The 24,936-nt window shown below is 33.0% G+C and overlaps 1 protein-coding gene across 6 annotated transcripts in view; it reads left to right on the top strand.

Annotated features, from left to right (window-relative positions):
- trio (trio Rho guanine nucleotide exchange factor) overlaps positions 1-24,936 on the top strand; it is a 502,261-nt gene that overhangs the window by 28,677 nt on the left and 448,648 nt on the right. The window lies entirely within an intron of this gene.

Here is a 24,936-nt window from a genome sequence, read left to right on the forward strand (position 1 = left end):
GTAGTCGGCAAACGAGAGGTCCGAACCCAAGCGAGAAACAGAGAATACCAAATCGATTAGTTCGAAAAATGTAAATATGAAAGTATTATTTTTTGAGATGAAGAAATACATAGATGAAGAAGAATATGGAAGTCTGGGTATTTATGGAGCCTACGACGTCATAGGCTGGTTTCCGTGATCACTTTACACACGTGTAACATTCACCAATTCTACCCATGATTGACAACCACACTATTCAATTTCTCAAAAAGTTATACGTTTCACATTGTGGTATCAACCTATCATCTTAAATAAAATAAATTTAAATTTCTGATAAAATTTTACGTGATATTTCGTATGAAACTCAAACGTTCGATATTGTAGTAGAGAAAAAAACGTCATAGGAGCCTGATTCTAATATGTGTAGTAGATGGAAATGTCAAACCGCAGGCGCAGGCAGTGAATGTATTGCAAACAAAGGTTCTTTGATCGTTTGCCAGTGGACGTAAGTGTAAACCAATACGTGTGTATATAAAATAACTAAATATGCGTCATATGTTATACTTATATCGTTAATCATTGTGGTATCAATTTAGCAGTGTTTTATTAAGGGCCATCGGAACGAAGTATTCCCTTACATGTTTCTTTAAGCATAAATTATTTAGGAATGATATTTTACTTTTTTCCGATTCGTAATTCATTAATTCGTTACTTTTCAAAACCTATTTTTTACAATGTAAATATTTTTTTGAATATGACGATAAATATATGTGCAGTTAAATATTTTGGTCAACTAAATACAATTATATTTTAAAATATTAATTTTTTTAAATTATTTTTAACCTTTGTTTATTCATCGCGATTTTGTCATATTTTTCTTACTTAAACACGGAAATATGTGCGATTTCGGTAACTACAGTATGATCAAATTCAACATTATAAATATGTCATCGTACAACTTAATGACGGTTTCAGTATTAAGTCTTATGTGCATTCTATCTTCTTGATGGCTAAAAATAATGTACTTCTCTATTGTCATCGATAGTCTTTCCCTTCCTGAGGTTCTCATACTATCACTCCATATTGTTGAGACTATTCAACTTGTACATATTCGTTCCGCTATATGCGTGACAACGACTCTTTGGGAACTGTTTGCGACATCTCTAACAATGTGACCGAATGCGCAGACAAATAGTCTCTTGCATCCAGCACATTACTGATCTAGTCTCCAGTCTCTAGTCTCGGACTTCTAATCTCTAGTCTCTACTCTTAAGTATTTAGTCTTTAGTCTCTAGTCTCAGTTTACAATCTCTATTCTCTGGCGTCTGATCTCTTGTTTATTATCTCTAGTCTCTAGTCTCTAGTCTCTATAGTCTCTAGTCACTAGTCTCTAGTCTCTAGTTTCTAGTCTCTGGCGTCTAATCTCTAGTTTCTAGTCTGTAGTCTCTAGTCTCTAGTCTCTGGCGTCTAATCTCTAGTTTCTAGTCTGTAGTCTCTAGTCTCTAGTCTCTAAAGTCTCTAGTCCACAGTCTCTAGTCACTAGTATCTAGTCTCTAGTCTCTGGTTTCTAGTCTCTAGACTCTATACTCTAGTCTCTATTGTCTCTAGTCTCCAGTCTCTAGTATCTAGTTTCTGGTCTCTAGTATCTAGTCTCTAGTCATTGTACCCAAGTACTAGAAAATTCCGATCATTCAGTGTTGTGTTAAAATAAATATTTTTTCAATATACTCTGTTCGTTACTAAGTGGAGTTCGAGGAATTCGCATCAAGTGGTATCAATATCAACATCCGTCGTATCATACACATTCTCAGTGAACGAGAAAATAAAGGCATTTTACTCGAATACTTCATTCTCCACTTTCCACTCCGTCTAATAACGGAAAGAATGCTGTTTTGTATTTAAAACTAGTGATATATTATATGTATGGAATAATTAAGCTCTCAATCTGTGTTAAATTATTCATTTTGTCAATGCAAAACAGTGCATGTTTTGTTAACTTATTATCAACATTTCTGATAATCTAATATTCACTGCAAAACCACAATAATAAATTATTCTCGTTAGACATAATTATAATATTTTTTGTGGATAAGATTGAAGTAGTAGAAATAACAAGTGTTACTACAATTTACTATATCGGGAGTTGGAATAATTGGCGGTTTTGTACAAAGAAATACATGCATGTAAATTAAGCGAAGTATGTTTGCAAATACAAAAAAGTGTGACGATCTATCCTCTCTGCCTACCTCTACGGCAAGCGGCGTGTTGGTTAAATAGATAGTTAGTTAATCCGCGCAGCTTCATATTTTATTTATTATATCTAGTACTAATCCGCCGAGGCTACGTTGTTATTTTGCACACGTGAGCTCTAAAAAGCATCAGATAATTATTACTTATTTTTAACGAAAAAGCCTTTTTAAGCCTTATTTTAAATTTCGGCAAAATCTAGTGTTGGTCTAGCGTATTTGTATATGAAATTAAGCGTTGTTTATAAACTGTAGAAATATACCGTAATATTTGCATATCAGGTAGAAAAGGTACATACTAAAAGATTTTACGTGTTTTGTAAAACCTCGCGTTATTTTTAATGAACAGCAGGAACGATTTTTTGTTACCTGTAATAAAACGAATAACGTTACCATAATATCCAATTAAGTCACTCGGCTTTCTCAATGGAAAATACGTAATACGAAGGGATGTGATTAATGCGTATTTTTACATTTTCAGTAACCCTATTTGTGTGGTATTCTTTACTTTTATATTTCTATCTAGCTTACGTTTTTGACGCCAAATTATCAAATATATCACGAGCTAGATATACGCAATACAAAACCAAATGTACATGCACTGATTGGCTTTGAATTGTCCAATCCAAAAACCGAAGGAAGTGGAAATAGAATCAGATAAAATCTAGGAAAACCTGACATGATCATTTTCTGACATGGTATTTCCAATTCTTGAAAGTGGTCACGTCACGACTCGGAATAATCGGCGGGTATGGAAATGCATGGATATGGAAGAGCCGACGATTGATTGCAATGACACAGTGGTGTGGCATTCTATTTCTCTGCCTACCTCTGCGGTAAGCGGCGTGATGGTTAATTAATTCGTTTTAAAAAATTCATCTCTTATGTGTGCAATATAAAACAACTGATCAACCGACAGGCGCTTGATACGTCCTAAATAAATATTGCAGGCACTAAATATGTAAAGCCGGTCGATTGTTATTGATTTTGTTAGGTTGATTTGTAATTTTAATATTGATTTTGTTAGGTGCAATTAAACAATATTAGTTAATATTTGATGTCGTAAATCCGATTACCTACTTCCCTCTCTCCTGCGAATGAATAAACGATGGCGAAAACTTTATTTGTTTTTAAGCGGATTTTCGATTCAATTAATCTGTCGCCTCTTTTACGTTCAAAGGTTTAATTATTTATGTTAGAAACTTCGCCCTAACGTCACTCAGCTTAATTATTTTTCCTTTGCGCAAAGACCATTCGTGATTCTTGTTTTCTCGGAGAAGGTTTTACCTTTTACCGGAACGTTTGGTTTTTCCGCTCGGTTTATTTATTCCAATGTACAAAGCTGCCGTTGCAGGTCGAATAAATGTAAGGAGAATACGAACGTTACTTCAACGTTGAATGAATCCTTTATTTACAGTTCTTGCGTTCAACTTTCAACCTTTGTAGTCCGATGCGACTGCAGAGGGGCCGATCAGCGCAACCTGGGAGCTCGCTCCGAGGCTGACCCCGGCGTACAACCAGAAATCATCCCTAGTTCAGTCGGGTACATTAAACGCAGAGACAGAGAAATGCAACACATACAACGAGGAAGGAAGCGTCCTTTGTTGGAGGCACTTTTAGAGATATGTGATGCCAGTATAACTTCCTATTTTGCCTACCGAACCCATCAAGGTAGAGAAATGGAGATGGAAAAATTGAGAATAGGAGAGATCGAATATGAAAGACAGAGCATATCAAAAAAATACAACAATACAAAATTAGCATGATAAATATTATATTCTATTTATTCAATATTTTCACTGTCATTGATGGATGCTTTGATTGGTAATATTGATATGAATGGTTTTTAATAACTTAAATATAAGATTATTTATTTCTTCCCTCTCATGTAACGCAACATGCCTAATAAACGTGACGCGTCCTTGAAATTTAAATTTCTATTGTTATTATTTTGAATAATGCATATTTACTCGTACCAGCTCAGTTATATTTTTTTGTTAAAATTCAAATTAAATTATTAAAATTTTTATTCATAATTTATTCGATAAATAGGCATAGATATTTTGAATAGTTGTATTTGATAAGCGACCGTGAATATGGGTTCGCATAACGATATTTCAAGTCGAAATCGTAATATCAGTCACGTCAAGTGAAGCGGAATTTTCTTTGAATGCTCTTGCATCTGTCTAGAATGTTCGAATATCTCAACTCGGGCAACAATTAAAGTCAAAACTCTGTCGAATGTTTGGATATCTCAACACGGCCAACGAATAAAGTGACATCTGCGAAAATATCACTTATGATTAATATTCCTCAATTTCTTTACCCCTTATTTATATGTGTTATATTAAAATAATAATGTTTTAATACATTTATAACGTAGAACTGTGTCTCTCCGCATTGGATACGCAATTAGATTTGTCACAAATGAAATCTCTCGTATTCCAATCCGTTTCTAAGTACATGTTTCTATTATACTCGTAAAATAATTGTGACAATTAAAAAAATATATAATAAATTTTCATTTAATTCCGTTGGTACGAGGTCAACAATCGTAGATCCAGAACGACAAATGTTTGGGATAGAGAAATAATGATTTTTTAATTATAATTTTTCACTGCCAAATTTTATAACGTAGACATAATAATAATAATACAATTTGTTCAATAATTTTATTTCTACTTTCTTTTTTCTAAAAAACTTTTTTGATTTTTATCATTCACACTCATTCTCAATTTGTTGAGCCAGGATTATGACTACTTCCTATGCTGCGTTTACAATTCATTTTGCTTTATTACTTCGTATTTTTCTTCCCTTATAAAATGGCCAAAGTATTCTAGCTTTCTTTTCTTTACACTGTCCATAACTTCTGTCGTTCGTGTGTCTAACAACATCTTAATTTGGAGCTGTTTCAACCCATGTTACAATATTTTGAGTATTCCTATGAACGTTTGTCGTTTAAGATATGCGATTGTTTAATAAATAATAATAATGATGAATTTGGATAATTTATAAAGCGCCACTTTCTTAAAATACTATCGATTCATTATATTGTTTGGTAGACCTGTGTACAAACGCATTTATCAATGATTGGGCAGCATCAAGTGACTTTTAATTTGCCTAAGCTGATACAAAAACATGTACTTGTCTTTCTTGCTGATTCGAGTCTCAAGGGAGAGATCAGAATCTAAGAACACGCCCAGCAATTTGACAGCCGGTGAAGTGGTATTCCTTAAATTGGGTGGTGTCGTGTTATCAATACCCCTTTGAAAAGCAAAACCAGTGCAGTTATAAATTTTAAATTAGTCTCGCTGGAGCATTTAACAATGATTAGCAGTCGAGTCATTTTATTGTTTGGTAGAACCTCTTACCTACCGAATAAGTCTGCGATTATGTCGGATGTTGTCACGAAAACCTATTGGGACAGCCCTAACTTTTCCACTTGATTTCTTAGTGCTTTCCGTAGATTCTACTCGATTGGTTGGATGTGTCGATCTGTGGAGTTTGCATCCGGTGAGTTGAGATTTGAACACCGACGCCGTGGCGCGTCGGCGGCGTCGGTTGCACAGTATTGTTCCGTTCACCCATTGTGTCTCCCGGCTGCTTTGCGAGGCCCGGCTGCAGTGACCAGATTGCCAACAGACTCGACGCAACCCAGTGCAACTAACTGTAACGTCTATTATTTTCCTCCCCTGCAGCCAATTATATCAGTGCGCGTACATAACAGCATGGAAAATATAATATGGTTCAATATATATCTGCTCCTTCCTTTGTTACTTTCAAATACTCTGTCGGGCAATTTTCATATTTTAATGGTGTAACTGTAGCATTATGTTGCTGTTTAGAGCGACTTTAGAAAAATAAAAATTGTAATGATTTTTCATTTATTATTCAACACGGAGAGACGTTTATGAAAAAAAATGTCTTTTTTACATGTCCTATTATTTAAATTTTTTGTACCAATATCATCTCATATATTTATATGGGAATGTTTTTGTACGCGTCGTCACTAAATCGTGCCAAAGATGCAGAAAAAAATACGAAATAACGATAATAATAAAAACTTACTCACCATCACTCCGCTTCCCTGCAGAGGTAGGCAGAGAGAATAGAATAAAACACTCTGTCTTTGTAAACAATCTTCGCCTTTTCTACATTTACGCCTCTCCTCATACATACCTGTAGATTATTCCGGCTCCTGATATGAGCACTTTCAAGTATTCACATGCTTGATCATACTTATTTTTCCTCGGTGTTTCTTAACTCCCATTTCCGACTATATTTGCCTCATATGGAATGAAAAAAAAGAACATACAAAGAGAAAGAAAAGAATAGAACATACAAAGCAATGTGACTTTAAATGAGATATTGTTGCAATTATAACAACAACAAAAATTTGAAAACATTAGTTTTTAATAGATTTATATTATCCACTGACACTTCGTGATGGAATTGCATTTTTAATTTATTATTAGATTAAAACCAATATTTTTAGCTTTTCCACTTTTTTATTTGACCAGCGACCGGGTTTCGTCGTTACCGACATCACCAGTCTGATGATGTCGGTAACGACGAAACCCGGTCGCTGGTCAAATAAAAAAGTGGAAAAGCTAAAAATATTGGTTTTAATCTAATAATAAATTGAAAACATTAGTTATTTCTCAAAGACTACCGTTACCTTTATAAGTAAATATAAATTCAGATTATTCCGTGGGGCAACAGTTAAATCTGAAATTAATTTATTATTATTTTTATTTATTTATTTATGTCATAGATACACACATTTTTTTTAACTATATGTATTCAGCTCTTTAGGCATGTTATTATTATCAAAGTAATTGTTTTAAATGTCACATTCTTATGTCTTTAAAAGCGAAATGTGTCTCTTTAAAAGTGCCATATAAGAATTTATCTAAGTTTTAAGTTAGACATCTCTACAGTTTCCGCAACTTTCTTCCTGCTTCCATTTACTAAAGGAAATCCGGTGACAGATGTCAACTCTCGCTGTGCCTTTTGGAGCGTTTACTTAGGATTTCGAAAATGTAAAATAAATCAAAATATATTTCCATCGTCACAATTTTATCTCAGAATACAGCGACGCTTTAAACTCAAATGGAGCATTTTTATTGAAAGTTTTATATGAAATCTTATACAAATCACATACTTAAATACTTTTTTTTGGTAATTGATCACAACAAAATATATCAAACGGGATACTTCTGTTTTGGAAACTCACACGGAAACAGTTTTACATCATAAGTTACAATACCTCTTTGTAAGCCATGGGTTGAACATTTTTGTGTCATCATATTTGTCCCCCTTCAAGTATTTTAACAAATTTACAAATGTGGAATTTTGTTATTGGAATAGTGCAAGTACTTACTTTATAATACCCATTTGTAACTTCGCCATCTTGGTTTTTCTCTGTCGCAATCTGTTTTATCGACGGAACATTTTTTAATTTTTTTTTTAAGAGAAATATTTATGTTTATTATTTTCACAAATATATAAATTTCATACTATTTCTGTGAGCCCAAGCGGCTCATTAATTATAAATAGGTATCAAATTGCGGTAGAGGGGTTCGAACCGAGAAACTCTGACTTAAGAGTCCGCGACACTAACCACGGGACCACAACCCGACATGGATTAAATATAATTAAATTAACAATTAAAAATATTAAAGGAATAAATTTATTTACATACATACAAGTATACAAAAGTGTTCACCGACTAGCTTATTGGGTCATCAACTCTCAACCTACACCGCTTAACCTAGAAACCTGAAATTTTAAGGGTACATTTTTATTATGACGTAGGCAACCGCTAGGGAAGCTGCGCCGATTTTGGCAATTTTTTAGGGGAGAAGTCCTACGGAGGAATTTTTTAAAGACAATCTCCTCCACGCGAAAAACCAAAATTAACACAAACATAAAAATCAGCCCTTAGATGTGTTCACACGTACAAAAGAAGCTTCTGAAATAACAGGCGTATTTTAAGTGATATTTAAAATAAGGGATGTATACGGTCGTGTGAAAAGTCAACGTTAAAGATGGGCATTTATTTTTTATTATTAGATTAAAACCAATATTTTTAGCTTTTCCACTTTTTTATTTGACCAGCGACCGGGTTTCGTCGTTACCGACATCATCAGACTGGTCTGATGATGTCGGTAACGACGAAACCAGGTCGCTGGTCAAATAAAAAAGTGGAAAAGCTAAAAATATTGGTTTTAATCTAATAATAAATTAAAAATGCAATTCCATCACGAAGTGTCAGTGGATAATATAAATCTATGGGCATTTATGACTAGATGTATGGATCTAGAGGAAACTAGTAGTGTAACATATAAACTAGGAGTGTCAGATAAGAAGAGTCTGATGTTCCATCCTCTCTGTCTACGTGATGGTAGTATTACTGTTTAAATGTTTTTCACTTTCGATCGCGTGTAACGCGTTTCGATCGTTAACACGATGTAATAACTCTACATGAATAATAGTCATAAAAATCTTACTATTTAACTTTATTATATAATATTTACCATAATTGCTAACTTTACAAATTCGTGGTATACATTGTTCGGATGAAATTAAACCGAGTTGTTATCTTTCCAAACTTTTGACTCTCAGGCATATCTGAACGGCAACAATGTAATGTTGTAATGTTTGTTTTGTAATGAACCTTTTTCTCATCTGTATCAACAGCGATAATTTATAAAAGTGGCGCTACGAAAACAGATATTACATAGCTTCGAGTATTCACGACATTTTGACGTTCATTTACTCCGTGTTTACGCTTTAAGCTGTTAACCTGAACCAAATCAAAAACTTAAAGGTTTTCGGGGCTGACGGGGTCGTCAGCCCCGAAAATGCCCAGACTTCCAGATTCTTCTTCATCTTTGATGAGATGTCAAAAAATAATATGAAAATAACTCCTGTAATTAGAGATAATCCAGATTTTGTGAACAAGTATTTGGACACACTCAAAATGCTGTCTATATATACATGTTCCCAAATTTTGAGCAGTGTGGTTGTTAATCTTAGTTGAATGGTGAATGTTAGTGTATAAAGCGATCACTTAAATCGGACTATGGTAGGCAGTGATGGGATTCAAATTTTTAAAAACCGGTTCACCCTTTAGGTTATACCCCTCTCCCTCCTCTATATTTTTTAAAATTAAATTACATTTTAATTTTTTTCATCATTTATTTGTTTTTTATTCTGCACATATGTTAACAGAACATTCACAAAATAACTGAGAATGCTCCAATTATAATAGTAGGTACAGATTTAAAAGTAATATAACAATGTAGAACGTAAAACATAATACTATACAATCTCTGTAATAAAGTACGTGTCCTACATGAAATAACAAAATAATAATAATAATAAACAGAGTATAAAAAAAAATAACAAAAAAAAATTCAGTCAGCTTTATTAAAATACTTCCGAATCGCCTTTTGGTTGTCGTCTACATACTTTGATTTTCCTTTTTTAATCCTAGTGTCATCAGCTGTGTAGTAACATTTTCTTAACCAAGTTTGTACTGATGGAACTGGGTCCCAGGTATCTAATGGGAGACCTGTTAAATCAATTGTCATCAAATTGGCTCCGATACAATATCAATGTCAATATGTTAAGCTTTAAGCGATCGAATGCAAAAACCGAATTACTTAATGACTTCTCTTTAAAAAAGTTGTTATTTAACTGGTTTTTTCACTTCTCTTATAATAATAATTTTGGATTATGATTGTAATACTCGGATAATAGCTGTGATACTTTGCTCTGAGATAACTAACAAAAGTTGTTATAAACTAACAACGCCGCAAACTTGTATTACGGAGTAACGAATACGTATGAAGGGTAGATAAAATAAATTATTTATCGGTGGGGGTAGTCTCATGGGCCTTGTTTTTATATTTCTGACCGTGTTCGATCCCTTTTCTGTCTCGTGCGATTAGCGATTTGGTTGATTACCCTTTATTAACTGTCGGTAAATAAAGTGAAGAAGGTAATATCACAATTCTTTTCATGTGATATCGCTCGAACTAATTCAATTACAAAGTGCTTTGACTCTTTTTTACACATCGACGCATCCCGCTCGCAAATTGCATTCGACACACGACGGTATAAACGGTATGATAACTTTTGTACTGACTGACTTGTTCTTCTGTCGATATGAAAGATGAGACATGACGGAAATTTCTTTCTGTTTTTCTTTGATAGCAATTTTATGAAAGAAGCGAGGAGGGTATGTCAGGAGAGAAGAGTGTGGCGTAGTAGTTGTAATTTTTATAGTTTGATTACACCGAAATCAAATTCAATTAATTGATTCGGCAGTCACTTTGTAGTTACATCTATCCTTTTTTATTAAAATTTTACTTGTTCAATACCGCTTTGTCTCAAAATCAATTGTGACACATATTTCGATTCATTCAGCATCCTTTTCAAACACAAAATAAATTTTAAGTTACAATATATTTTAAGAAATAGTGGTATCAATTAACCAAGTAAAATTTATATTGCAAATTAATATAAGACCGCTTTTTGAGTTTACTAATGTAAATACGACTAGTTTCGAGATCCACAGATATCTCATCAACAGGTGAAAATATAAAACTCACTCAGTTTGTATTTTTACCTGTTGGTGAGAACATCTGTGGTTCTCGAAACTAGTCTTGTTAACATCAATAAACACAAAAGGTGGTCTTATACAAGTGTTTATTCTTTATATTGAAATCTTTTTATTATTCGACGAAGTTAATGTCAAATCAATAAATAAAACATAATTATCTGCTTTTTTGGACATCTTGATCTTACCAACGACTTCGCCAACGTGTATTTACTTCAGTGCATAAAACACATGGGTATATGCTACATGGTACTCATGGTATACTTATGTTATTGTGTATATACATATTTCATAGTAATTTTGATATGTGTGGAATTTCGGAAGATGGTGCGAATTTAGTTGAGAATTTGAGATGCAGATGAGAAGTATATGTAGCTTTCTCCAATTTTACATACGTAAGATACATTCAGAATTATTTTACAAATATTTTTTTAGAATAAATAATTATAAAAAAATATTTAAATATTTTGAACATCGATTCCATAGGAACGTTAAAACTGAATAATGATGAATTTATTTTCTTGCAATTAACAATTTGTAAATATATTTTTACAACTTCCACGGATTGACTACCAGTTTGAAAATGTCATAGTCGTTAGAAATAAAAGTCCAGAAGTGGAGTAAAAGTTATCCACACTACTTAGTTAAAACTTTTACTTCCGAATGAAATCGATGCTCTTTTAACCCTCCCTTCCCGGTATTATGTACCTTGTACACATTGCTTCTAATAACCATAATACATATCTCTATAAATATTATAAATACAAAGCTTAGATTTTAGGTATTCCTGCATATCATATTTACGCATTGATTTAAAAAAGAATTTTAATAACTATCAGAATTTATCGGGTACATCGGAGGTATTTTGTGAATATCGGAAACACATTCGCGTATAAACAGCGCGTGATGAGTGTACGGGAACCGCGACACTATATTCGCATCTCACTCTTGCATACTTGCTCTGTGCAAGCGTGAGGAGCTCAAAGCTCAATGTTCTCTGGATAGCGGCAGTAGATTTTGGGCTTCCGACAAGAGTGGACCTATGCTTGTTCCGTGAGCGTTGCCAGATGTTTTTTTTTTATTGTTTTCAGCAAGTAAATCTAAATTATTATAATTTTTAATAAGGGATTAGCTATGAACGTCCGTATTTTTCCGATTTAAAAACGCTTATTTTTAATTGTGTGGAGACTACCCAACACCGGGACGCGCGTTTTATTTTAGCACCGGAAGGGAAAGGTTAAATTGCTTCTTTACAATTTACCGATTTGAAGTTTTATATATCCTTCAAGCAAAATAATAAGACTGTTAATTTGGTTTTGAATATTTAATCTGAATCGAAGAACTCCATTAAATTTCTAATTATTTATTCTTTTGACGGATTGTAAAGTTGTTTCGTGAATAACATATAAATCTTTGCTACGAGACTTAATACCTTAATAGAACACCACTTTACAATGTATTTGCAATTATTCTTCACCTCTTTCACATTCGTGCACCTCCTCATACGCACCCCCCGATTATTCCAACTCCTGATTCCAAGTATGTGAAGTACTTGATCGTTCCAAGATTTTCTGGGTCTTCCTCTGCTTCAATTCACAACTATTCCACGTATCCAAACCATCATAACACACCTTTCTAAATTATGTATTTCGATAATGATCATTTCAGATTTACATTCTACCTTTTTTCTAATTTAATCATACTTCGTTTTTTTTACTACATTCGTCTGAATGATCGCATTTTGACTGCACTTAGTTTACTCACATAGTTTTTTTTTGTCAAGTTCCTGTTTTTATTTCATGCATTGGTGTTGGAACCAACACTCCGCTGTGACCTTAATAATTGTCTAACTAAACCATGCATCCTATAACTGATTGATAACTCATTTTTCTTCCTTTAATTGAACCTAGATGATGAATAGGTATTCGCTTATTGGCGCGGTGTTAAACCTGATCTTTAACAAGATTCTTGGATAGAGTAGATATTTGAATAAATGATGAACATAAATGCTATGAGGGAAAGGAAATGGAGAAGGAATGGCAGTTAAAATAGGATAATAGCAGTAATTACCAAGGCGCTCGGGACCGCATACCGATACTCATAATATGTATATACAGAATGCAATTCTTTTCAATTATAAAAAAATAAATCATTGTTTTTTCTCATATTCTATTAGATTTTTAGATCAACTGTATTTCAATAATAATTTAACGGAAATTATTAACGAAAACTTAAGGATTTTTTTGCTGTTGGTAATTTCGATTAAACTCGCATTCTTCGTCGTTAAATTAAGTTTCTTCATTCTTCTGAAGTTTATAGTTAACTCTAACTGTGAAAATCAACGTTCTTATACAAAGAACCCCTTCTAAAAGTTTGCCAGAGTTTTGTCATAGGGATTAATTGAAAAAAATATATATAAAATTTACGGTCGAGATGAAATAAAATTTGTTTGTAAACTGCTTTATTTTAAATGAGATTTAGACTAATTCGACGCTTTTTTGTTTTCTTGAAGGATACTTAATTAGTGTAAAAATATTCCGGAAGAAATGGATAGTCACAGAACAGATTTTACTGAAAATAAGTGTATTTTATTACAGGTCAAATAATGACTCCTTTATTTACTGTACTTTTTTGTACAGTAAATAAAGGAGATTGGCTTGTTAATATAAACTGGGTTTATAACATTTTGACATGAAGAACTGTATGGAAGTCTGGGTATTGAAAAGGCTTATGACCTGTCATAGACTTTGTAAGTGATAACTTTATACACGTGTAATATTGACAACAACCCTTCTCACATTTTTGGAAGTCATACTTACCTATATAATTGATAGATTTATATTATCCACTGACACTTCGTGATGGAATTGCATTTTTTAATATATTATTAGATTAAAACCAATATTTTTAGCTTTTCCACTTTATTTTTATCTGACCAGCGACCGGGTTTCGTCGTTACCGACATCATCAGACTGGTCTGATGATGTCGGTAACGACGAAACCCGGTCGCTGGTCAAATAAAAATAAAGTGGAAAAACTAAAAATATTGGTTTTAATCTAATAATATACTATATAATTGATGTTCTTCATGTTTGAGTTCGCGCAGAATCTATGGTTGATTAGGGTTAGCTTTTATAAGTAAGGAAGTATATGAGGTTAGGCTTTATAACATAATGAAACAACAAATAATTAAATAGTTTTTTTATTTGATCGATAACCGGGTTTCGTCTTTGCCGACATTATCAAATTGGTAGAAGGCTATGTTATATTCACAACAAGGCAGGGGTTGAAAACTATGATTCACATTTTTTTTTGACAAAATTAATTTAAGTAGTTAATTGATATAATAATAATAATTACATATAAGAGGGTTTTAAGGTTTTTTTATTTGATAAATTATATTAAAGAAATGGATTTTGCAGCTTTATTTAAATGATGCATCGCTGAATCAGAAACTATTGGTTGACATCTCCTTCTACCTATTACTTGTATGGGGAAGTCCGGTGTTCTCTGAAATATAAAATTTCCATCAGTTATTTCCTATCGACATGACGTTTTAGTATTATTGTTTGTTTTATTGATTGGCTTGGATTGGCTTGTTCTTTGTCCATCTTTCTTCGGATTGGTGCTCTTGATCGGTGCGTGAACACGTTGCGCGTAAAATCGATCACGCTAAACTGTTGTAGTCGCTTTTATTTTTCAAAACTGGACTGCCGGACGGTGAAATTACAGGTAGTGCACAAGCTCCCTAATCGTTACTTTTGCGGTAGACTGGGATGGTATACGTAACTTTTTCTCGGTTTATATTTATTTCCAGCTCAACTTTTTTGTGTCAAATTGTCAAATATATAAGAAGTTGTAGCTCACTTAATAAACTACTTAAATATAAACTAAAACTTTATAAATAAACTATAAAAAGCGCAAAAACTACTTAAGAAAGAAACAGAGAGTTACGAGTCGGGCGGACAACATAATCATCTGTTTCTAGAACCTTAAAAGTTTCACTTACGTGTATAACACGCGGGATTCTAACGCATATATTTTAATATATTATGTTTTTATTTTTTATTTTATTATTATTGTAAACCGGTTCAAAGCTTCAAATTGCGACTATCTGAGAATTTTTTTTTTCATTACAATTTTCTTTCGCAGTCTCTGAATATTTAACTGAATCGCGAAGTCTGTGCTATAAACATGACAAATAAAACATTGAAGTGGATAAATCAAGTGAGACATTACGAACATAACAGTGCTTCTAACATTTAAATTAGACGTGTGTAATTTTTGGACTATTATACTTGGACTAGCGAATGTTTTGACCATTATACTTGGACTAGTGTAGTTTTTGGACCATTATACTATGACGTTTGTATTTTTGGACCACTGTACTTAAAACAGTGTATTTTTTGGACTATTATAATTGTGTTTTGGACCATTATACTCGGAAGAGTGTATTTTTTGACTAATATACTTTAAGAAGTGTGTTTTTCGGACCATTATACTCGGAGAAGTGTTTTTTGGACCATTATACTCGGAAGAGTGTAATTTTTGGACCATTATACTTGAAGTTTGTAAATTTTGGACCACTTTACTCGGAAGAGCGTAATTTTTGGACTATTATACTTAAACAAGTGTTTTTTGGACCATTTTACTTGGACGAGTGTATTTCTTGGACCATTTATACTTGTGTCGGGCTTCCGTCGGCCTGCGGCGCGATGGGCGGCGCCTGAGTGAGTCGGCATGCGGGGCTGCCGGGGGCGCGAGCGGCGGGCCAGCTCCGAGGCTCCGGCGGGCGGGGCCGACGAAGGGGGCCCCTCCAGCCGCCCGCACAGCTGGCACAACACCCCCCAGCGCATGCGCAGAGCCAACACGAGAGACAACATGCGTTAGTTACTCTTGTAATCACCCTGTAGATGGCAGCTTACCCCTTTATTACCGTGATCCTACTCTCACTACCACCACTCGCCTTAACGTGGAATTGGCAAATAAAACATGAAAGCAGATTGATGAAACTGTTTGATTGTTATCGCTTTTTGATACCTTAGTCTGTAAGATTGATATATGGAGCAGTTCAAAGTGAAGAAATTAGATGATCAATTATTTCAAGTACCATACTTAGGCATGGTCAGGTCAGAAGTTGGAATAATCGGCGGGTAATAATAGGGAGATGAATGAATTTGAACGAGGAAAAGATTTTTTGCCAAGACAGAAGGATGTAGCGTTCTATTCTCTCTGCATCTGCGGTGTAGTGGGCTGAAGGTTATGTAGTTTTTCAAAAATTAGAAAGTAATTCAGGTTGTTTGATGCGCTTTAAAAAGTTTACACAACTTATGTCATTATCAACGGTTTTATATTGATATCTCAACACAGATGGAGAAGAATATGAAAGTTTAGGCGTTTACAGGGCTTACGACCCGTCATAGGCTGATTACTTAAACCGGACAGTAACAGGTCGTAAGCCCTGTAAATGCCTAGGCCTCCATATTTTCTCCAACTACGTTATAATATCAATAAAAAATTGAGCTATATCCATGAGTTGTTATCAAAGATTTGGACACACTCCAAATATTGTATCATTATTTGTTTGGTCATATGGAATGAACAGAATGAACAGATAGATCTTCGCTGCGTAGTTTAATTTTTATCGTTCGTTTGGAATCCCAGCTCTGGTCTCGATTCGCATGGCTATTTTCCGTTATTGTGATATTTTATTTCGTTGTTTTATTAATTAGTCCCACCTTTTAGCGCTTTAGCTCCCGGCTTATATCATGACCCGTAATACATTATCATTAGGTATTATTTTGGCATTTGTAATTAACATTTAGAATTATGGTTACGCGGGAGATTGATGTGTACCGCATAATTAATCGAATACTGCTGGCTGAATGTATTATCTTAAACCACTCTGTGCATTGCAAATGATCAGTCTGTTTATGAAACGGCTTTGGCGATGCCACCAATTTAAATGACGAATTTTTTTTACTGACTTCTTTTATAAATATTGGAATTGGTAATCGACAGTAATAACGTGTTGAAGTTTTTGATAAATTTGATGATGAATTACGCCATCAGATTTTATATTTGTTTAGGTCTTTCAAGGGGAAAAAATCAACAATTTAAAAGATATATAAAACCATTTAATTTCATATTTTGCTTCAGAGCTTTCCAGCTTTTAAAAGGGGGGATTTAAAAGCTGCCCGATAGATAGCAAACAGTCCTTAGTAATAATATCAATTATATTTTTAATTACCATATGCCTGTAAATGTATTTCAATATTTTTTTGTAATGTATTTAAAAAAAAGGATTTCTTTCCGGTATATATTTGATATGTATTTTTTTTCTCATTTCACGCATGGAAACGTGTGTTGACCCCGGCGTACCAGCGAAATCTTCCGTCAGACCAGATCGCTTCAGAAAAAAAACGGTGCTTTGTATTCGATGGTTTGGCCTATTACTAGTTGCTAAAACCTCGAGAAACTGTCAATGCTGTTGAGCATTGACACTTTTTCAATTGTTGATGGTAGCGTTGGCTACTCTGCACGTCAAAATACCCGACGCACCGTCGCTCATATCGACTTTCGTTGGCAACTCTTCGGAGGTCCTACCCCACACGCCTTATTCACCAGACTGCGCTCCTTCCAACTGTCACTTGTTTTCATCCATGAGCCATGCGCCTGCTGAGCAGCATTTCAATTCGTATGAAGACGTCCGAAAATGGCTTGACGACTGATTTGCCTCAAAAACCGCTTACTTTTATTGGCAGGGTTTCCATAACTTACCGGAAAGATAGTAAAAATGCGTACTTATGATGGGGCAATACTTCGAATAAACCATTTTTAGTTTTCATTAAAAGCATTGATAACTTTGTGGTATGGTAATGTAAAACTCTCCTTATCATTCGTCGTTTACTTTGTGTTAAATCACTTTTTTAAACACTTATTCGTGACTACGGGTTTCCGAAAATCATTCGATCATCAGGTCATTAAAATAAAGTTATTACGATTTGACATTTGTGTAAAAATTTTCATACAGTATTTTTGTGTTTTTCTTAGTCCAAAAACGTCAATTTTGAGGTCACAGACTTGTGCGAAGGTCATATTATATGACTCGCGGAATATTTCGACATCCTTCCTCATTATAATTCTTTCACCGAGAATTTCTTTCGCCCTAATGTTTGATTCGGAATATAGCCATACTTTGTTTTGCTATTCTATTTGGGAAGTGAAATATATGGGATTAGTATCACAGCTGCTCGTATCCCCTCGTTGGGCTAGGAGATACCGTGCAGTACAAACCTTTTGTTACAACTGAACCCCAAAGGTTGGAGCTAATCTACGAGCGTTACTATAACTGAACAAATTCTCTTTATATAAATATCACCATGAATAATGAAAACACGAGTTATAATCTAGACTTTTATTTATCAACACTTTTTATTATTATCTAAGACACTGGTTTATTACTAACCACCTGATCTTCACGCCGCTTTCCGCAGGGGTAAGCAGAGAGAATAAAACGCCACATCAATCCGTCTTTTCAAACGTTCTTCTACTCTTCCACCTTCGTGCATCTCGTCATACTCCCGATTATAGCTCCCGATTATTTAATTTTTATTGAACGGCTAAAGGCTTTGACATAACACATATATACAGTATCTCATATAAAAATACACTGATTAAAGAAAACACTTCGTTTTTTACCACTTGAGTTTTATTATAGACTACATGTTTCAGAAGTTAAACTTCCATCATTCTGGTCTGTATAATAACTATTAACAATATAGTTATTATACAGACCTGAATGATAGAACTTTAACTTCTGAAACATGTACTCTATAATAAAACTCAAGTGGTAAAAAACGAAGTATTTTCTTTAAACATTGTAACATGTGTTACCACAAAGTTAATGCCGAAACAATAAATAAAATAAAAATACACTAATGAATACACAAATGGAAAAACAAAAAGTCTTAAACATAAAATAATACAAAATAGCAAATAGTTAGCACAGGATTTACCAGTGCTTACTATTTGCGACGTGTATTTACACGTCTCCTTCACACACTATCAGCGAGCAGCGAGAGAGAGAGTGAAACACAACGTTTAAATTTATCCATTATAACATGGAGAAGAAATGCTGAGAAAGTACAGAATTCAAGGTGGATAGCAATATATTAAATAAATCTGTACTATCAAAAGCATTGGCTAATATTATGTGAAGCCGCATTTAAGGACCTATATATTTGAAATAAGTACTTGTATTTTTACAAATATACATTGGTTTTTCACTCGTCAAAAACGTAGTTAACCAAGTGATTACATTCTTTTCAAATTAGTTTTTCATATGAACTTTGGCACGATTGAAAAAAAATGTTTTCATAACAATGACAAGAGTACAATAAGAGTAGAATGTCTGTGGACTCAAGCTGTGAAGCGGTTTTTATACAAACATTTCGTTGTATGCACGTGTATGTCAGCACACACGAGCTTTAATATGTTTCAGTTACGTGCAGGGTTGGCATGTTTGAAACATGTGATATGAACACGTTTTAAGGCAAGTGTCAATAATATGTAATAAAAAAATCTCCTTTCTTTAAACACTAAGTTCAAATCATCCTGGTTCCAGAACAAAATCATTTCGTTTCCTGTTCCTTATTTAGTAAGATTGTTTAAAACAAAATCGTGACAATTTACAACTTATTGTGATAAAGTTTTGTGTAAAAAATCATAGCTATTTCTGTTATATGTATTATGCATATTTGTTTGAAATTTGTTTGAAGTATGTTTAATCAAGTAATAAAAATAACAAAAATAAATATTAAATTTGTAAACTAACTTATATTTCTGTTAAACCCTTTGGAAATCGAACCCGGGACTTCCATCGCGCTTGTTACGCGCTTACCCCTTCACTACGCAGGCAGACACAATAAAAATAGTCAAAATATTTATGGTAAAAGTTATCATTGGAGAAGTCTTAAATTAAAAAATGTTATTAAGTATGTTAAATACACGTTTTGGGCGAAATCGTTGGTAAGATCAAGATATCTATAAATGCAGATAATATTGTATTATTTATTGATTATAAATTAACTTCTTGGAATAATATTTTGATTTAAATATAAAGATTTAAAAAATACTTCTATTAGAACATTTTTTGAGTTTATGTTAACGAGACTAGTTTTCAGAATTACAGATGTTCTCATCAACAGGTGAAAATACAGAACTTTGTAAATATTTATATATATATATATATATATATATATATATATATATATATATATATATATATATATATATATATATATATATATATATATATATATATATATATATATATATATATATATATATATATATATATATATATATATATATATATATATCTTCATCCCGTTTACGTTTTACGTTTACTCATTGAGTATTCTCCATGATAACGACAGACGAGAAATATTTTTTCAACTGGCCTGTTTGTAACGTTTCTTAGAGTAGACATTGTTAAAACATAAATAAATACCAACAAAAGTCGGTTGTCCCCATTGTGTTAGGGCTGTATAATAGTTCTCGGTTTCCCTTGTTTCGTTCATAGTCCTCTCGAGATATCTGTGGCATCCGCAGTGTTGGCGACATTTTGAAAACATCTCGTTTACATTGCGCATAAGCATTGAATAAATACTACGGATATTGGATATTTTGACTACCCGTTATAGTAGTTGGAGAAATCCATTTAGAAAGCCATCAAAATAAACCTTTTTTGTTTTGTGTTTTTCGATTTATTTTTACATAAACATATGATTCATTTTGAAATTACAGCTTGTAAAATTTGTATGCATCAAGCAAATCCATATTATAAACAACAACAATTTATGTTTGTACTTATTTTTCCACTTTTTTTTATTTGACCTGTGACCGAGTTTCAAAGTTAGTCTGACATCTGAACTGGACGAAATTTACACATAATGTTTTATACACAATAAGGCAGGGGATGAAAACACAATTTTATGTAACTTTTCTGACAAAATAAATTTAAATAGTATATTGTTATAAGAATCACATATAAAATATGGCAAGGGTTTAAACGAGGATTTTATAGATTTTTTTTTCTAAAATGGATTTTCGCATCCATATTTAAATGATGTATATGAAACCGTTGGTTGGGAACTCCTCGTATCGTACTCCTTTATGGGGGAGTCCGTTGTTCTTTGAAATAAAAAAAACCTGGCAATTACTTCTTATTGACAGGACATTAAGATGTCTATTGTTTGTTTTATAATGGATTCAATTCTCATTAACTACTGAAAGGACGACCACATACATCGTACTTAACGGTAATAGCGATCTACCAATATTTTATTGTTACTTCACACGCACAAAATTCTTCGTAGACATCTACTATATTAACAATATAAATAGGATTCTTTATACAGGTGGTGTCAAGAATTAATCAAATATGGATGTTCAATAATGGTGAACGTTACACGAGTGTATAAAGTGATCGCTTAAGCCAGCCAAATTCCAGGTCGTAAGCCCTGGGATACTCAGACTTCCATCTTTATTCATATAAAGAGGAACGATAGATGTTTCATATCAAATTGAGACACCTATAAATCTACTATATTCTCAGAGACACGGCTGCTCCCGGCCCTTTTAAGGTGCCATGTTTCTCAGCCGTATAATAGAATAGGATTCGAGTGCAGATATTGTATGGGTGGCATTTGGTTTTCACCGAGTACAAATCCGATCTTCAGAAAACCTTCGTGCTGTTGAATGCGGCGCTACCAAGACCCTACAATGTACACTCCCGAGCACTTGAAACCCTTGACCCTTTCGATGAGTTGGTTCTCCAACGTTAAGGGTTTCTGGGCATCTAGGCACGAGCCACGAGATTGTAGAGCAGCCGTGTCGAACATTTGCGGAGGTCCTCACCAAAAAGTTACCTTAACAATATTGCACGAAAAATCCTCTTAATGCAAATCTGTTCTGTTTACTGTATTCTATCGAAATATTAATTAAAGTTGCGACAAAACGTCACCAATCCTGTGTTAAACCAATATGAAATCATTAAATCGCACCAAAACGTAAAAATTTTTTAGATAGAAATACTGATTTATCATGGAAATGTAACGTTTTGGTGAGGACCTCCACATCTGTTGACATATACGAGGAATATCAAGATTCCCACTATCTAAGTAACGTTTGGGAGGCTGAAATAGCTTCTTGATATCAAGAAATTTAACATTATAATTGAAACAGATTGGTCGACAGTTTCGTATAAAATCGTTTTTCTCCTAACCGCGTTTGATCTATCATTTTCCTTTGTACCATAAAAGACACAATTACTAACCTTTTTCGACGAACCTTAAATACCTTTATAAAATAAAGAACATATTAAAACACATAGTTTTTAATAAACAAGATTTTTTCACTGTTTTGTTTCTCTTTCAACTTTCACTTAGAATCACTGAATTGATAAATTCATGCCTTTAGCGAGATAGCGAGTTTTTTTGACTTTGAATTTTCAGTCATGAATTACATGAAATTATAGTAACTTAAAGAGTAATTCCACTCACGAGTAGGCATAGGCTTTAAAATTTATAAAGTTAAAGTCTAAGTAGGGACATGATAAGCAGTGATGCATAATCCGTAGCAAGATTTTAGAGTCACTGGAATCTTCAATAATTATGCATCAGATTTCTTTTTGATTGAAGCAATATTTCGAATCTCAAATAGACTGTCCCCCAATTTACATCTTTGAGTATGTATATGCTCTTATGAAGAATATATTGTTTTTAAATTTAAGTTTTACATACAAAGTTATATATTTTTGATGAAAAGAGATGAAAACATGCCCAACATTCGTACCTTAACACATTCCATTTGTTTTTAGATATGTTTGGCTTTACAAAAAAAAATTAAGTTTTAAATTGACATGATATTTTTTTCAAAATCAATATGAAAAAACAAATGTTTACTGTAACGTAGATAAGAATAAATGTCGTCATAAAAAAGAATAATATGGATGATTCAATATAAATATCTTGATGTAGGGTAGTTTACAATTCTTTTAGTGCTTTCTATTGTACCGGTCCTTAATAATGATTATATGTAATAATACGCTATTGTTCCAAACCATTTTTATTATTCATTTATCATTTTCCAATACCTTTTTTCTTGTTCATTATATAATTATAATTATGATGTTTATTTCATAAAAAAAGTGGATTGTATAAAATCAATCAGATGTATACATGTAAAGAGTGTTTGAAATGTTTTCTATAGGATGGTTTTAACCAAGGAATGATTTTAAGGCGGAAAAATCGATAGCCCGCAAGTTAATTTTCGTTAAACCCAGGTAACATTTATCGTTATTGAATTTTTCGCATAAAATACCGTTTTTGTATTTAAATAAAATACATTTTTTTCTAAATCCATATACTGTATTTGGATTTCAAAAAAAGAGTTATTGAAAGGCAAAGAGTCCTTTACAAGGCGTCAGGTTCGCGCCCCCCAGGACGACCACTGTTGACAATTCGTCGGCAGTCCTCGTCAGAACTTCGGGACGCGGATCTGATTTGGGAGGATGCAAAGGAGCTGGCAGGCGACACACAGTGTGAGAAACAGCCAATCTAGCTGTACTAAAGTCTAAAATGAATATCTTCATTTAGTATTAATTGTATGTCTAATATGATTTTGAAAGGTTGATCTATATAAAACTAAAAATTTTTAATTTGTAAAAATCTATGTGTTAGTTTGGCAGCGTCGCAAACTATGTTATGGCGGAAGTGCTGTGAGTTTTCAGTTATCAGTCAGATTTTATTAGTGCGTTCGGATGATTGTTTTATGCGTTGTGGTGATTATTTTTACGAAAACTGTCATGGAGTCTACAAAACAAGGTATATTCTCTATTATTTATATTAAAAAATGTCAAATATATAATCGATCCATTTTAAATAAAATTATAACAAAATTACAAAATCAATTTTTTTTTTAGAAACTTTTGTCAAATTGAATAGACTTTAGAAAAAAACTTCGTTGAACACCACTCTAAAAGTATCACTATATTATATTTTCATTCTTTATTTATTTAGGCCCGTAGATTTTTGCTGCCAAAAGGTGCAAACCTTAATTTTTTCCCTTTTTTCAGTGAGCGGGTGAACTTTTATTCGGAGTGAATTGTTTAAGCTTTGGCGTGATATCGATGTAGCGTCGCGAAAAGAAAATATTTGCACTTACATAATGAACTTCTATGGTTTTTCTTTGTGCAATAAAACTACTTAAATATATTTAAATAATTTTGTGAGTGGTTTATGTTGCAAATTTTATGTTCGTTGGCAAAAAAGTAAGAGAAATATGAGTACATTCTTGAAATACAATTCTAAATGGCTCAATGTATCAGTTACTTTGCCAAAGCATATTCTTAGTACTATGCCGTCTGTTAGTCAACCGTATCATAACACTCGCACTAGGATTAGACGACCACTGAAAAATTTCGAAGAAACATGTGAGAGGGTAAAAAAATTCAACTGAAATTAAGGTGAATGAAAATCACAAAATGTTATTTACGATGGTAGATGGACAAATTTGTAGCACTCTTTCATCATAAAAATCTTCAAACAAATGCTATATTTGTGGTGCAACTGCTCAGGAGATGAACAATGACAATTTTATGACCCAAATTCCAGATCAAAACATGTATTCATTTGGAATATCTCTCCTCCATGCGTGGATTCGATTTTTCGCAAGTCTTCTGCATATTGCATATCGTTTGAATATTAAAAATGGCAAATTAGAGATAAGAGTGATGAAGAAAACCTTCAATCAAGAAAAATGGTTTTACAAGAAAAATTCAGGGAAGAAATGGGTGTTTTAGTGGACATACCTAAACATGGTACTGGCAATACAAATGACGGCAATACTGCAAGTAAATTTCTAAAAATTTCTCAAAAACAGCAGCTATTACAGGGTTAAATAAAGAATTGATCCAACGATTTAAAACTGTTTTAGAGGTTTTATCTTGTGGATATGACATAAATATTAATGCTTTTGATAAGTTTGCGTGAGAGACAAGACTAATTTTTTAAAAAC

This window comes from Brachycentrus maculatus, unplaced genomic scaffold, assembly GCF_059751285.1.
Source record: "Brachycentrus maculatus isolate JH-2025_06_01 unplaced genomic scaffold, ASM5975128v1 h1tg000144l, whole genome shotgun sequence".
NCBI lineage: Eukaryota > Metazoa > Arthropoda > Insecta > Trichoptera > Brachycentridae > Brachycentrus > Brachycentrus maculatus.